Below are 17,799 nucleotides of genomic sequence, written 5' to 3'. Positions count from 1 at the left end.
TGTCCAGCAGGTCAGGAGGGTTTTTCAGGTTTTGCGGTCTAATTCCTTGTGTGTGAAGGGTTCTAAGTGCGTTTTTGGGGTTCAAAAGATTTCCTTTTTGGGATATATTTTTTCCCCCTCTTCCATCGAGATGGATCCTGTCAAGGTTCAGGCTATTTGTGATTGGACGCAACCCTCTTCTCTTAAGAGTCTTCAGAAATTTTTGGGCTTTGCTAACTTTTATCGTCGATTTATTGCTGGTTTTTCTGATGTTGTTAAACCATTGACTGATTTGACTAAGAAGGGTGCTGATGTTGCTGATTGGTCCCCTGCTGCTGTGGAGGCCTTTCGGGAGCTTAAGCGCCGCTTTTCTTCCGCCCCTGTGTTGCGTCAGCCTGATGTTGCTCTTCCTTTTCAGGTTGAGGTCGACGCTTCTGAAATCGGAGCTGGGGCGGTTTTGTCGCAGAGAAGTTCCGATTGCTCCGTGATGAGACCTTGTGCTTTTTTCTCGCGTAAATTTTCGCCCGCCGAGCGGAATTATGATGTTGGGAATCGGGAGCTTTTGGCCATGAAGTGGGCTTTTGAGGAGTGGCGTCATTGGCTTGAGGGGGCTAGACATCAGGTGGTGGTATTGACTGACCACAAAAATCTAATTTATCTTGAGTCCGCCAGACGCCTGAATCCTAGACAGGCGCGCTGGTCGTTGTTTTTCTCTCGGTTTAATTTTGTGGTGTCCTACCTGCCGGGTTCTAAGAATGTTAAGGCGGATGCCCTTTCTAGGAGTTTTGAGCCTGACTCCCCTGGTAATTCTGAACCTACAGGTATCCTTAAGGATGGAGTGATATTGTCTGCCGTTTCTCCAGACCTGCGGCGGGCCTTGCAGGAGTTTCAGGCGGATAGACCTGATCGTTGCCCACCTGGTAGACTGTTTGTTCCTGATGATTGGACCAGTAAAGTCATTTCTGAGGTTCATTCTTCTGCGTTGGCAGGTCATCCTGGAATCTTTGGTACCAGGGATTTGGTGGCAAGGTCCTTCTGGTGGCCTTCCCTGTCTCGAGATGTGCGAGGCTTCGTGCAGTCTTGTGACGTTTGTGCTCGGGCCAAGCCTTGTTGTTCTCGGGCTAGTGGATTGTTGTTGCCCTTGCCTATCCCGAAGAGGCCCTGGACGCACATCTCGATGGATTTTATTTCGGATCTTCCTGTTTCTCAGAAGATGTCTGTCATCTGGGTGGTGTGTGATCGTTTCTCTAAGATGGTCCATTTGGTTCCCCTGCCTAAGTTGCCTTCTTCTTCCGAGTTGGTTCCTCTGTTTTTTCAAAATGTGGTCCGTTTGCATGGTATTCCGGAGAATATCGTTTCTGACAGAGGTACCCAATTCGTGTCTAGATTTTGGCGAGCATTCTGTGCTAGGATGGGCATAGATTTGTCTTTCTCGTCTGCTTTCCATCCTCAGACTAATGGCCAGACCGAGCGGACGAATCAGACCTTGGAGACATATTTGAGGTGTTTTGTGTCTGCAGATCAGGATGATTGGGTTGCTTTTTTGCCTTTAGCGGAGTTTGCCCTCAATAATCGGGCCAGCTCTGCCACCTTGGTGTCTCCCTTTTTCTGTAATTCGGGGTTTCATCCTCGATTTTCTTCTGGTCAGGTGGAATCTTCGGATTGTCCTGGAGTGGATGCTGTGGTGGAGAGGTTGCATCAGATTTGGGGGCAGGTAGTGGACAATTTGAAGTTGTCCCAGGAGAAGACTCAGCTTTTTGCCAACCGCCGGCGTCGGGTTGGTCCTCGGCTTTGTGTTGGGGACTTGGTGTGGTTGTCTTCTCGTTTTGTCCCTATGAGGGTTTCTTCTCCCAAGTTTAAGCCTCGGTTCATCGGCCCGTACAAGATATTGGAGATTCTTAACCCTGTGTCCTTCCGTTTGGACCTCCCTGCATCTTTTTCTATTCATAATGTTTTTCATCGGTCATTGTTGCGCAGGTATGAGGTACCGGTTGTGCCTTCCGTTGAGCCTCCTGCTCCGGTGTTGGTTGAGGGCGAGTTGGAGTACGTTGTGGAAAAAATCTTGGACTCCCGTGTTTCCAGACGGAAACTCCAGTATCTGGTCAAATGGAAGGGATACGGTCAGGAGGATAATTCTTGGGTGACTGCCTCTGATGTTCATGCCTCCGATTTGGTCCGTGCCTTTCATAGGGCTCATCCTGATCGCCCTGGTGGTTCTGGTGAGGGTTCGGTGCCCCCTCCTTGAGGGGGGGGTACTGTTGTGAAATTGGATTTTGGGCTCCCCCGGTGGCCACTGGTGGAATTGAACTGGTGTGCATCATCCTCTCTGTTCACCTGTTTCCATCAGGATGTGGGAGTCGCTATTTAGCCTTGCTCCTCTGTCACTTCCATGCCGGTCAACATTGTAATCAGAAGCCTTTCTGTGCATGTTCCTGCTGCTAGACAACTCCCAGCTAAGTTGGACTTTAGTCCTTGTTTGTTTTTGCATTTTGTTCCAGTTCACAGCTGTAGTTTCGTTTCTGTGTCTGGAAAGCTCTTGTGATCTGAAATTGCCACTCTGATGTTATGAGTTAATACTAGAGTCTTAAAGTAATTTCAGGATGGTGTTTTGATAGGGTTTTCAGCTGACCATGAAAGTGCCCTTTCTGTCTTCCTGCTATCTAGTAAGCGGACCTCAATTTTGCTAAACCTATTTTCATACTACGTTTGTCATTTCATCTAAAATCACCGCCAATATTTGTGGGGGCCTCTGTCTGCCTTTCGGGGAAATTTCTCTAGAGGTGAGCCAGGACTATATTTTCCTCTGCCAGGATTAGTTAGTCCTCCGGCCGGCACTGTGCGTCTAGGGATAAAACGCAGGCTACGCTACCCGGCTACTGTTAGTTGTGCGGCAGGTTTAGTTCATGGTCAGTTTAGTTTCCATCCTTCCAAGAGCTAGTTCTTATGTTTGCTGGGCTATGTTCTCTTGCCATTGAGAACCATAACACATAGCATATACCTGTATGTAATCTCCTCCTGTATATACTATATACCTGTAGGTAATCTGCTCCTGTATATAGTATATACCTGTGTGTCATCTCCTCCTGTATATAGTATATACCTGTATGTCATCTGCTCCTGTATGTAGTATGTACCTGTATGTCATCTCTTCCTCTATATAGTATATACCTGTGTTTCATCTCTCCTGTAAATAGTATATACCTGTGTGTCATCTCCTCCTGTATATAGTATATATCTGTATGTCATCTCCTCCTGTATTAGACCTCGTTCACACGTTATTTGGTCAGTATTTTTACCTCAGTATTTGTAAGGCTACGTTCACATTTGCGGTCAGCGCCGCAGCGTCGGGCGCCGCAGCGGCGCCGCATGCGTCATGCGCCCCTATATTTAACATGGGGGCGCATGGACATGCGTTGTGCTGCGTTTTGCGCCGCATGGCCGCAAGCGTTGGACGCAAGAAACGCATCAAGTTGCATTTTTTTTGCGTCCAACTTTCGGCCAAAAACGACGCATGCGGCGCAAAACGCAGCGTTTTAGCGTGCGTTTTGCCGCGTTTTTGTTTGCGTTGTGCGCTGCGGCGCCGACGCTGCGGCGCACAACGCAAATGTGAACGTAGCCTAAGCTAAATTGGCAGCCTGATAAATCCCCAGCCTACAGGAAGCACACCCCCTGGCAGTATATATTAGCTCACACATACACATAATAGACTGGTCATGTGACTGACAGCTGCCGGATTCCTATATGGTACATTTGTTGCTGTTGTAGTTTGTCTGCTTATTAATCAGATTTTTATTTTTGAAGGATAATACCAGACTTGTGTGTGTTTTAGGGCGAGTTTCGTGTGTCAAGTTGTGTGTGTTGAGTTGCGTGTGGCGACATGCATGTAGGGACTTTTGTGAGATGAGTTTTGTGTGGCGACATGCGTGTAGCAACTTTTTGTGTGTCGAGTTGCATGTGACAGGTTAGTGTAGCAAGTTGTGTGCAGCAAGTTTTGCGCATGGCGAGTTTTGCGCGTGGCGAGTTTTATGTGTGGTGCCTTTTGAGTATGTGCAAGTTTTGTGTGAGGCAACTTTTGCATGTGTTGCAACTTTTGTGCATGTGGCAATTTTTCCGCGTGTGCAAGTTTTGCGTGTGGCGAGTTTTCCATGAGGTGAGTTTTGCACGTGTGGCGAGTTTTGCATATGGAGAGTTTTGCGCGTGGCGAGTTTTGAGCGGCGACTTTTGTGTTTCGACTTTTATGTGGCGAGGTTGGTGTATGTGTGGTGAAATGTGCGCTGAGGGTGGTATATGTGTTCGAGCACGTGGTAGTGTGTGGCGCATTTTGTGTGTGTGTTCATATCCCCGTGGTGGTGTGGTGATTATCCCATGTCGGGGCCCCACCTTAGCAACTGTACGGTATATACTCTTTGGCGCCATCGCTCTCATTCTTTAAGTCCCCCTTGTTCACATCTGGCAGCTGTTAATTTGCCTCCAACACTTTTCCTTTCATTTTTTCCCCATTATGTAGATAGGGGCAAAATTGTTTGGTGAATTGTAAAGCGCGGGGTTAAAATTTCACCTCACAACATAGCCTATGACGCTCTCGGGGTCCAGACGTGTGACTGTGCAAAATTTTGTGGCTGTAGCTGCGACGGTTCAGATGCCAATCCCGGACATACATACATACATACATACATACACATACACACATTCAGCTTTATATATTAGATTTAATTCAGTGCTAGATAGCATAAAGGCCGGTAATTCAATTGTCGGCTTTTCCTTTCTCCTTCACAAACCCGACATGATATGAGACATGATTACATACAGTAAACCATCTCATATCCCTTTTTTTTGCATATTCCACACTACTGTTAGTAGTGTGTGTGTGTGTGTGTGTGTGTGTGTGTGTGTGTGTGTGTGTGTGTGTGTGTGTGCAAAATTTGGGGGCTCTAGCTATTAAATTAAAGGGTTAAACCGCGGATAAAATTGGTGTGGGCTCCCGCACAATTTTCTCCGCCAGAGTGGTAAAGCCAGTGACTGAGGGCAGATATTAATAGCCAGGAGAGGGTCCATGGTTATTGGCCCCCCCGGCTACAAACATCTGCCCCCAGCCACCCCAGAAAAGGCACATCTGGAAGATGCGCCTATTCTGGCACTTGGCCACTCTCTTCCCACTCCCGTGTAGCGGTGGGATATGGGGTAATGAAGGGTTAATGTCACTTTGCTATTGTAAGGTGACATTAAGCCAGATTAATAATGGAGAGGCGTCAATTATGACACCTATCCATTATTAATCCAATAGTACTAAATGGTTAATAAAACACACACACACATGATTACAAAGTACTTTAATGAAATAAAGACACAGGTTGTTGTAATATTTTATTAGACTCTTAATCCACCTGAAGACCCTCGTTCTGTAAAAAAGGAAAAATAAACAAACAACAATATCCCATACCTTCCGTCGTTCAGGTCACGTCCCACGATGTAAATCCATCTGAAGGGGTTAAATCATTTTACACCCAGGAGCTCTGATAATGCAATTGTGCTCCTTTGTGTAAAACTTTGTGAATGAATGGAATGCAGAGGAATGTCCTGTAGTTACCTTGAGTCACGGTGATGAGCCCTCTGCTGGATGTCCTCATATGAACTCGAGCCTGGGAATTTTTATATCTATATATATAATTGTCTAAGGGTTTTTCAGTCTGTCTGTCTGTCTGTCTGTCCTGGAAATCCCGCGTCTCTGATTGGTCGAGGCCGCCAGGCCTCGACCAATCAGCGACGGGCACAGCATGGCGACGATGATGTCATAAAGGTTGCCTCGACCAATCAGCGACGGGCACAGCATGGCGACGATGATGTCATAAAGGTTGCCTCGACCAATCAGCGACGGGCACAGTCTGCCGCGAATTCGCCTCGACCAGTCAGCGACAGGCACAGTATCGATGTAGATGTCATAATGATTGCCATGTCGACGATGATGTCATAAAGGTTGCCTCGACCAATCAGTGACGGGCACAGTCTGCCGCGAATTCTGGAATCATCATTGTCCATATACTACGGGGACATGCACATTCTAGAATACCCGATGCATTAGAATCGGGCAACAATCTAGTATATATATAAATGTGTATCACTGACATATATATATACCTATTCTATGTGTAGACACTTATTCTACTTATATGCTGTGCTGAACTCTAGAGAGTGGGAAAATGCCAGTTCATTTTCTCACGCTCAAGAGGTCATCCCAGTTCAGGCTGTGAGGCAGTGCAGCTTCAGTGGCGACACCGCTAGTCACTGAAGCAGCGCCGGCAGCATCTCCTCATTCACCAGTGGTTTTCAGCTGGGGCGGTCGCATCTTGGCACCATCCTGGTTGAAAACTGTATATACCCCAGATATAGATTATGGCGTGGGACAGAACTATGGACAGATATGCTATATTGTTGGTTTATTATTTTAGTTTTATTACAGGAGATCGAGGGCGTCACATGGATTAGGAGAAGAATAAAATGGTAAAACTGTGTTGTGTTTATTTCTTTAAAAGACTTTATTCTGGCTGTGTCTTTATTTAACATGTACCAACTATAGGATTAGTAATGGATAGGGGTCTTATTGACACTTTCCATTACTAAGCCGGGCTGGATGTCACCTTACAATATAAAAGGTATATATCACATATCGCACAGCACTCGTCCGTTTTTTTGGTCCGGAAATCGGATCTTTTTTTTTTCTCACATATGGGTATGAGCCCTAACACTGCAGCTCAGCTACATATCACCACAATCTCTGACGCTGCTCAGTCTTTCCTCTGTGCTTTACACTGCAGCTCAGCTACGTATTACCACAATCTCTGACGCTGCTCAGTCTTTCCTCTGTGCTTTACACTGCAGCTCAGCTATGTATTACCACAATCTCTGACGCTGCTCAGCCTTTCCTCTGTGCTTTACACTGCAGCTCAGCTACGTATTACCATAATCTCTGACGCTGCTCAGCCTTTCCTCTGTGCTTTACACTGCAGCTCAGCTACGTATCACCACAATCTCTGACGCTGCTCAGCCTTTCCTCTGTGCTTTACACTGCAGCTCAGCTACGTATCACCACAATCTCTGACGCTGCTCAGTCTTACCTCTGTGCTTTACACTGCAGCTCAGCTACGTATTACCACAATCTCTGACGCTGCTCAGTCTTTCCTCTGTGCTTTACACTGCAGCTCAGCTATGTATTACCACAATCTCTGACGCTGCTCAGCCTTTCCTCTGTGCTTTACACTGCAGCTCAGCTACGTATCACCACAATCTCTGACGCTGCTCAGCCTTTCCTCTGTGCTTTACACTGCAGCTCAGCTACGTATCACCACAATCTCTGACGCTGCTCAGCCTTTCCTCTGTGCTTTACACTGCAGCTCAGCTACGTATTACCACAATCTCTGACGCTGCTCAGCCTTTCCTCTGTGCTTTACACTGCAGCTCAGCTACGTATCACCACAATCTCTGACGCTGCTCAGTCTTTCCTCTGTGCTTTACACTGCAGCTCAGCTATGTATTACCACAATCTCTGACGCTGCTCAGCCTTTCCTCTGTGCTTTACACTGCAGCTCAGCTATGTATTACCACAATCTCTGTTGCTGCTCAGCTTTTCCTCTGTGCTTTACACTGCAGCTCAGCTATGTATTACCACAATCTCTGAAGCTACTCAGTCTTTCCTCTGTGCTTTACACTGCAGCTCAGCTATGTATTACCACAATCTCTGTTGCTGCTCAGCTTTTCCTCTGTGCTTTACACTGCAGCTCAGCTATGTATTACCACAATCTCTGACGCTGCTCAGTCTTTCCTCTGTGCTTTACACTGCAGCTCAGCTATGTATTACCACAATCTCTGACGCTGCTCAGCCTTTCCTCTGTGCTTTACACTGCAGCTCAGCTACGTATTACCATAATCTCTGACGCTGCTCAGTCTTTCCTCTGTGCTTTACACTGCAGCTCAGCTACGTATCACCACAATCTCTGACGCTGCTCAGTCTTTCCTCTGTGCTTTACACTGCAGCTCAGCTATGTATTACCACAATCTCTGTTGCTGCTCAGCTTTTCCTCTGTGCTTTACACTGCAGCTCAGCTATGTATTACCACAATCTCTGACGCTACTCAGTCTTTCCTCTGTGCTTTACACTGCAGCTCAGCTACGTATTACCACAATCTCTGACGCTGCTCAGCCTTTCCTCTGTGCTTTACACTGCAGCTCAGCTACGTATCACCACAATCTCTGACGCTGCTCAGCCTTTCCTCTGTGCTTTACACTGCAGCTCAGCTACGTAATACCACAATCTCTGACGCTGCTCAGTCTTTCCTCTGTGCTTTACACTGCAGCTCAGCTATGTATTACCACAATCTCTGTTGCTGCTCAGCTTTTCCTCTGTGCTTTACACTGCAGCTCAGCTATGTATTACCACAATCTCTGACGCTGCTCAGCCTTTCCTCTGTGCTTTACACTGCAGCTCAGCTACGTATTACCACAATCTCTGACGCTGCTCAGCCTTTCCTCTGTGCTTTACACTGCAGCTCAGCTACGTATCACCACAATCTCTGACGCTGCTCAGCCTTTCCTCTGTGCTTTACACTGCAGCTCAGCTACGTATTACCACAATCTCTGACGCTGCTCAGTCTTTCCTCTGTGCTTTACACTGCAGCTCAGCTACGTATTACCACAATCTCTGACGCTGCTCAGCCTTTCCTCTGTGCTTTACACTGCAGCTCAGCTACGTATCACCACAATCTGTCGCTGCTCAGCCTTTCCTCTGTGCTTTACACTGCAGCTCAGCTATGTATTACCACAATCTCTGACGCTGCTCAGTGTTTCCTCTGTGCTTTACACTGCAGCTCAGCTATGTATTACCACAATCTCTGACGCTGCTCAGTCTTTCCTCTGTGCTTTACACTGCAGCTCAGCTATGTATTACCACAATCTCTGACACTGCTCAGTCTTACCTCTGTGTTTTACACTGCAGCACAGCTACGTATCACCACAATCTCTGACGCTGCTCAGTCTTTCCTCTGTGCTTTACACTGCAGCTCAGCTACGTATCACCACAATCTCTGACATTGTCATAGTGCTGACATAACACTGCCCTACAGTAAACACATAATCCCAACATACAATGACCAATGAATAATGCCGCCATACAGTGCACACATAATAATAACATACAATGACCAATGAATAATGCCGCCATACAGTGCACACATAATACCAACATACATTAGCCAATGAATAATGCGGCCATACAGTGCACACATAATAACATACAATGACCAATGTATAATGCGGCCATACAGTGCACACATAATAATAACATACAATGACCAATGAATAACGCCGCCATACAGTGCACACATAATACCAACATACATTAGCCAATGAATAATGCCGCCATACAGTGCACACATAATAATAACATACAATGACCAATGAATAATGCCGCCATACAGTCCTTACAAAGCACGAACATACAGTGACCGAATAATAAAGTCCGGACAAGATACCAAAATATATAGAACAAGTAATAGTGCCAAATATAAGGAAATCTAGCAGCGCCTATATAATAGCGGTACAGAATTAGTTTTGTGCCAGGCCGATGCCGGCGCCTCTTTCTGCAGTGGGGTGTATGAGCCTCCTGCATCCCACAAGATGGCGGTAGTAAATATTAGCACATGGTAGCATAGGGAGCTGATGATCCGCAGTCTGGGCTCCTCCGGGACAACGCAGAGCAGCTGTGAGTGCAGCACATGACAGCTCCATTCCTCAACACACAGATGGTTCAGAGATGATGTTTGTTCGTTCAGATGCAGCAGAGTCGAGTTTGTCACATACAGCAGAGCTCAGTAAGTCAGATACATTGGTTGTCAGTCATCACAAGGTTGTCAGTTTTGAGAAAACTAGCAGAGTTATGAGTAACTGAGTACGAGAGATGCAGCAGAGCTGAGCTTGTCATCGGCACACGAGATGCGTTTATGAGACGCAGCAGAGCTGAGGCGACACATTGCTGGAAACTCAGCTCTGCTACATCTACATATCAAGATGTATCCCATGTGGTTTTACATAGGACTGCAGGTCATCTTACATCAGGTCAACTGAGCAGAAATGGAAACAGTTAACAACAAATTCGCCTCTGCTGCATCTGCACCATCAGCAGAGCTCATCTCTGGGCCTCACTGCTCTGCAAACACTTCACCTCTGTGCACACTGAGAACATGGACGATTTTTGCTCCAGTCCAGAAAGTGCCTAAAAAAAATCGCTAAAAAAAACTAAAAAGACTCTTCCCATTCACTCCCGAGACCTCAGCTGCTCCGGCTTTCAGTCTTTTGTGTGATTTTTTTTTTCCATTTTCCATTCTGAAAAACAACTGGTGGGAAAAGAAAAAAAACATCTCCTGATGGAATCTGCTCCAAACCAGGCACCGTCCAATCAAAACTTTTCCCAAAAAAATTCATCCAAAGCACTTAAAAAAAATGTTTTCACAAAAGATGGAGGAGCGTGCCCTGCAGAGTTTTCCACTAGAACATTGGTCAATTTTTTGAACACCTCAAAGAAAACCTCTGTGCGGGGAAGGAAGGATGGAAGGATGGAAGAGAGGAGGAAGGAAGGAAGAAAAGGAAAGAATGAAGGAAGGAAAAAAGAGAGGAGGAAGGAAGGAAGGAAGGGAGGAGGAAGGAAGAGAGAGGAGGAAGGAAGAAAGAAAGAAAGAAAGAAAGAAAGAAAGAAAGAAAGAAAGAAAGAAAGAAAGAAAGAAAGAAAGAAAGAAGGAAGAAAGGGAGGAAGCAGGTAGTAAGGAGGAATGGAAGGAAGGAAGGAAGGAAGAAGGAAGGAAGAAAAGGAAAGACAGAAAGAAGGAAGGAAGGAGGGATGGATGGAAGGAAAGAGAAAGAAAGAAAAGAAAGAAAGAAAGAAAGAAAGAAAGAAAGAAAGAAAGAAAGAAAGAAAGAAAGAAAGAAAAAGAAAGAAAGAGAAAGAGAGAAGGAAGGAGGAAGGAAGGAGGAAAGATGCAAGGAAGGAAGGAAGGAAGAATATGAAAGAAAGAAGGAAGGAAGGATGGAAGGGAGGAGGAAGGAAGGAAAAAAAGGAAAGAAGGAAGGAAGGGAGGAGGAAGGAAGAAAAGGAAAGAAGAAAAGGAAAGAAGGAAAGGAGGATGAAAGAAAGGAAGGAAGGAAGGAAGGAATGAAAGAAGGAAGAAAAGAAAAGAAGGAAGGGAGGGAATAAATATGAAATAGGGAACCAAGGGATAGATAGATAGATAGATAGATAGATAATAGATAGAAGATGTATATATATATATAGGTGCTTCTCACAAAATTAGAATATCATCAAAAAGTGAATTTATTTCAGTTCTTCAATACAAAAAGTGAATCTCCTATATTCTATAGAGTCATTACACACAGAGTGATCTATTTCACATGTTTATTTCTGTTAATGTTGATGATTATGGCTTACAGCCAATGAAAACCCTTGTGTCAGCCACTCATGACCAATAGACAACGCCAGAAGCGTCTTCCCTGAGCCAAGGAGAAGAAGACCCGAACTGTTGTCAGTGGTCCAAGGTGTTGTTTTCAGATGAAAGTAGATTTTGCATTTCATTTGCAAATCAAGATCCCAGAGTCTGGAGGAAGAGTGGAGAGGCCACAATCCGAGCTGCTGGAGGTCTAGTGTGAAGTCTCCACAATCAGTGATGGTTTGGGGAGCCATGTCATCTGCTGGTGTAGCTCCACTGTGTTTTATCAAGACCAAAGTCAGCGCAGCCGTCTACCAGGACATCTTAGAGCACTTCATGCTTCCCTCTGCCGACAAGCTTTTTGGAGATGGAAATGTCATTCTCCAGCAGGACTTGGCCCCTGTCCACACTGCCAAAAGTACCAATACCTGGTGTACAAACAACAGTATCACTGGGCTTGATTGGCAGCAAACTCGCCTGACCTTAACCCCATAGAGAATCTATGGAGTATTGTCAAGAGGAAGATGAGACACCAGACACAACAATGCAGACGAGCTGAAGGCTTCTATCAAAGCAACCTGGGCTTCTATAACCCCTCAGCAGCGCCACAGGCTGATCGCCTCCATGCCACGCTGCATCGATGCAGTAATTGATGCAAAAGGAGCCCAGACCAAGTATTGAGTGCATTTACTGAACAGACATTTCAGTAGGACGACAATTCGGATCTTAAAATCATTTTTTCAAGCTGGTGTTATAAAGTATTCTAATTTACTGAGATAATGACTTTTGGGTTTTCATTGGCTGTAAGCCATAATCATCAACATTAACAGAAATAAACACGTGAAATAGATCACTCTGTGTGTAATGGCTCTAAAGAATATAGGAGATTCACCTCTTCTATTGAATAACTGAAATAAATTCACTTTTTGATAATCTAATTTTGTGAGAAGCCCCTGTATGATGATAGATAGATACATAGATAGATAATAGATAGATACATAGATAGATAATAGATAGATAATAAATAGATAATAGATGATAGATAGATAGATAGATAGATAGATAATAGATAGATAGATAATAGATAGATAGATAGATAGATAGATAGATAGATAATAGATAGATAGATAGATAGATAGATAGATAGATAATAGATAGGTAGATAATAGATAGATAGATAGATAGATAATAGATAGATAATAGATAGATAGATAGATAGATAATAGATAGATGATAAATATATAATAGATAGGTGATAGATAGATAATAGATAGGTAATAGACGGCCCCTGCAGCCCCCAGCTCTCGCCCTATTCGGACACATATGGGGGGCTGGGCATCATGTTTATCAGTGATGCCGGTGATGTCCGGGTCGCCCCCTCCCCACAGTGGGACTTGTGGAGGCTTCACATGTCTGTTGTGATTAAAATAGATCCCCTGTGTAATCCCCCCCACCCTGATGGGAGATACCCTTCATACCGGAGCCACAATGTCACCGCTGTGCCCCATCGGCTGCAACCTGCTCTGCAATGCTAATTATTGGATGTATGTCCCTTTAAAATTTAGGACCCTCAGATCTCCGCAGAATATTTCAGCTGTAGACCGGGGTCCAATGAGCGCATGAAAAATAATCTGGAATTCACCAATGCGGAAGATTTCCTCCATATTGTCATCCGTGTGACGTCCGTATTTCGGAAGCAACAGTTTAAAATGGAAAGTTATTAGGTCTCGTTCACACGGTCAGTAGTTGTGCCAAAACCAGGAGAGGAACAATCAGAGGAAAAGTCTACAGTACAGTAGCTCAGCAGACGGTATCACACAGGAGAGGATTAGATACACGGCTCAGCAGTCAGTATCACACAGGAGAGGATTAGATACACGGCTCAGCAGTCAGTATCACACAGGAGAGGATTAGATACACAGCTCAGCAGACAGTATCACACAGGAGAGGATTAGATACACGGCTCAGCAGACAGTATCACACAGGATAGAATTAGATACACGGCTCAGCAGACAGTATCACACAGGGTAGGATTAGATACACGGCTCAGCAGTCAGTATCACACAGGAGAGGATTAGATACACGGCTGAGCAGACAGTATCACACAGGGTAGGATTAGATACACGGCTCAGCAGACAGTATCACACAGGAGAGGATTAGATACACGGCTGAGCAGACAGTATCACACAGGATAGGATTAGATACACGGCTCAGCAGAGGGTATCACACAGGATAGGATTAGATACACGGCTCAGCAGTCAGTATCACACAGGATAGGATTAGATACACAGCTCAGCAGACAGTATCACACAGGAGAGGATTAGATACACGGCTCAGCAGAGGGTATCACACAGGATAGGATTAGATACACGGCTCAGCAGTCAGTATCACACAGGATAGGATTAGATACACAGCTCAGCAGTCAGTATCACACAGGATAGGATTAGATACACAGCTCAGCAGACAGTATCACACAGGATAGGATTAGATACACGGTTCAGCAGTCAGTATCACACAGGAGAGGATTAGATACACGGCTCAGAAGACAGTATCACACAGGATAGGATTAGATACACGGCTCAGCAGTCAGTATCACACAGGATAGGATTAGATACACAGCTCAGCAGTCAGTATCACACAGGATAGGATTAGATACACAGCTCAGCAGTCAGTATCACACAGGAGAGGATTAGATACACAGCTCAGCAGTCAGTATCACACAGGAGAGGATTAGATACAGTAGTTTAGCAGACAGTATTACATATGATAGACTTGGATACAACAGCTAAACAGTTTGTACTTCATATGATAGGCTTAGGTACATCTTATCAGTGGATAATAATGTATATAGGCTTAGATACCCTGGTGCCTCATTACAGTATCACTATAAGGATGTAGCTGTGAATACACCGCTGGGTCTTCTGATGGGGTCACCTCTGTATGTATGGAGGCATTAGGCCAGTAGCCCCCCAGCACAGCGGACCCTCCTGCTGCACAGCACACAACCTGGGATGCTGCAGCTCCTGATACAGAGGACAGTGCTGATTCCCACACTCTGCAGCTCCCCCAGCACAGCCCTCCAGTAATCATCACCCTCTCAGGCTCCAGCATTGTCCCCATTGTTCTGCCCCATTATCTGCAGCCTCTGTTACTGCTCTTCTTCATCCACTTTGTTATTTCCAACCCCCTTCTGTATTCTCCCCAAGGCGGATCCATCACAGACCGCCTGCTCAGTGTCATCTGTCTATTTATTATCTGTCTATTATCTATCTATTATCTATTATCTATCTATCTATCTATCTATCTATCTATCTATGATCTGTCTATTATCTATCTATCTATCTATCTATCTATCTATCATCTATCTATTATCTATCTGTCTATCTATTATCTATCTATTATCTATCTATTATCTATCTATCTGTAATATCTATTATCTATCTATCTATTATCTATTATCTATCTATTATCTATCTATCTATCTATTATCTATCTATCTATCTATCATCTATCTATTATCTATCTATCTATCTATTATCTATCTATTATCTATCTATTATCTATCTATCATCTATCTATTATCTATCATCTATATATTATCTATCTATTATAAATTTATTATCTATCATCTATCTATTATCCATCTATTATCCATCTATTATCTATCTATCATCTATCTATTATCTATGTATCTAACTATCCATTATCTATTATCTACTGATATATTATCTATCTATTATCCATCTATCTATTATCTATCATCTATCTATTATCTATCTATTATTTATCATCTATCTATTATCTATCTATCTATTATCTATCTAACTATCCATTATCTATCTACCTATTATCTATATATATCTATTATTATTATTATTATTTCTATAGCACCATTGATTCCATGGTGCCGTACATGAGAAGTGGTTACATACAAATTACAGATATCACTTACAGTAAACAAGCTAACAATAACAGACTGATACAGAGGGGCGAGGACCCTGCCCTTGCCGGCTTACATTCTACCTATCTATCATCTCTTTATCTACTTTTCAAAGTAAAGTCGGTAGGAGAACTTTATTCACATATCTTTTGCAACTATCCAACAGGAAGAATAAAAACAGACAGATAAAGCATCCCCAGTTCCATCCTGTGTTGGGGACCAGTCTCCAGATCAGATACCAGTAACCTCCATGATATAAGCTCATACAAGAAGGCAGCTCTCCATTAAAAGGCAAATAAAACACATTTATTAATCCATCAATCTTCCAAATTCAAAGAAGCGTTATTTGCTGGACTAAATGAACAGTAGTTTTGCCAAAGCAAGTGTACAGTACAGAATATGGACTGTAGGGGATGACGGATGGGGCTCCGGGGGTCCACGGCAAATCACATCTAATTCTATCTCATACATCTTCCTGTCCTACATCTATATCTGATATATATTCATATCACATCTACATGAAAATGTATCCGAAAATAATGGAAATACTGCAGGGAAAGAAATATCATTCAATGTAAAACTGATAGTGACAGATAGAAGTATAGCTAGATTATTATTATTATTATTATTTATTGTTATAGCACCATTTATTCCATGGCGCTTTACAAGTGATAAATAGATAATAGACAGATGGATAGATATAGATAGATAGAAAACAGATAGATAATAGATAGATGATAGATGGATAGATAACAGATAGATAGATAGATAGATAGATAGATAGATAGATAGATAGATAGATAGATAATAGATGATAAATAATAGATAATACATAGATAATAGATAGATAGATAGATAGATAGATAGATAATATATAGATGATAGATAATAGATAAATGATAGATAATTGATAGATAGATAGATAATAGATTATAAATAATAGAAAGATAATAGATATATAGATAATAGATAGATAATAGATGATAAATAATACATAGATAATAGATAGATAATAGATAGGATAGATAAAGGATAGATAATAGATAGATAATAGATAGATAGATAGATAGATAGATAGATAGATAGATAATAGATAGATAGATAGATAGATAGATAGATAATAGATAGATAGATAGATAGATAGATAGATGATAGATAATAGATAGGTAGATGATAGATAATAGATAGATAGATAGATAGATAGATAGATAGATAATAGATAGATAGATAGATAGATAGATAGATAATAGCTAGATAATAGATAGATAATAGATAGATAATAGACAGCTGCTCTGATGTTCTCTCTTCTCCCAGGGATCAGACACCTCGGTTATTGCACCTTCCTCTCTGCGCTGCCTCTGATCTCTGGGTTTTGCTCCATTACTTTCTCTTCTTTCTCCAGAAGTTCTAGAAACATTAATATTCTCAGGTCCCAACAATCTCATCTGAGCTCAAAAAGTTCCCAAAACGTCTTCAGAAGTTTTCCAGAGAGAATCAGCAGAGGACTCACCATGATGTGTGCAGCCCCGGTCCGCTCAGCCCTGTGCAGGGAGTGTAGAGAATCCCAGGCTCCTCACAGCTTCCAGGCAGTGTCCCAAAGTCTGCAATAAGTCCCAGCCAGAGGTGATGGCAGCAGGCAGTGGTGTAGATCCAGGTCCGAGAGGCGCAGCCCGCACCCTGCTCCCTGCACTGCACCCTGCTCCCTGCTCCCTGCACTGCACCCTGCTCCCTGCACTGCACCCTGCTCCCTGCACTGCACCCTGCACCCTGCTCCCTGCACTGCACCCTGCCGCACTCCCAGCGCACTATCTGTGCAGGCTCAGTCCCGGCTCCGCTGTCTCCGGCGCACAGTGCTGCCAGCTACCGGCCGCTCTGCTGCTGCTCAGGCAGGAGCCGCTTATATGCGCCGGCATTGGCTTTGATCACAGCAGTGATGTCAGGCTGCATTAACATAACAAAGGCTCTGGATTTGCAGCAACAAATGACTTTGATGTATTCAGTGAATGTGCAGATTCCTCCGCACCTCCTGCATCTGCAGCAGCAGAGAGGGGAGATGCAACGTGCTGCAGGTCAGCGGGGATAGGCTGCTGCAGATGGGGCTCAGGGGAGGAGGTGCTGCGGAGTGTTACTGGGGGCGTCTGGGTCCATCTATAGGGGAAACCAAGACTGAGAGGATGGTGACTGGGGGCAAATGGCTGACTGGGGGGGGGAATCCACAGGCAGCATCATATGTATGACTACTGAGGAACAGATCCCACAGGGTAGGAGACATAGAAGAACAGGAGGCGTACTACTACCACCATCACCACCACTAGTACTATCACTACTACTACTACTACCACCACTACTACCATCACCACTACCACTACTACCACCATTACAACTACTACTACCAGCACCACTACCACTACTACT

The 17,799-nt window shown here is 44.0% G+C and overlaps 1 protein-coding gene across 1 annotated transcript in view; it reads right to left on the bottom strand.

Annotated features, from left to right (window-relative positions):
- Nucleotides 1-17,258, bottom strand: part of WNT11 (Wnt family member 11) — a 138,096-nt gene extending 120,838 nt beyond the window's left edge. Inside the window, exon 1 of the mRNA XM_077298733.1 lies at nt 16,895-17,258. The gene's annotated coding sequence lies outside the window, so the exon portion shown is untranslated. The remainder of the gene's footprint in view (nt 1-16,894) is intronic.
- Nucleotides 17,259-17,799: the final 541 nt, after the last annotated feature.

Source organism: Ranitomeya variabilis, chromosome 3, assembly GCF_051348905.1.
Source record: "Ranitomeya variabilis isolate aRanVar5 chromosome 3, aRanVar5.hap1, whole genome shotgun sequence".
NCBI lineage: Eukaryota > Metazoa > Chordata > Amphibia > Anura > Dendrobatidae > Ranitomeya > Ranitomeya variabilis.
The sequence above is the reverse complement of the archived record's forward strand: the minus strand, read 5'-3'. Positions and strand labels throughout refer to the sequence as shown.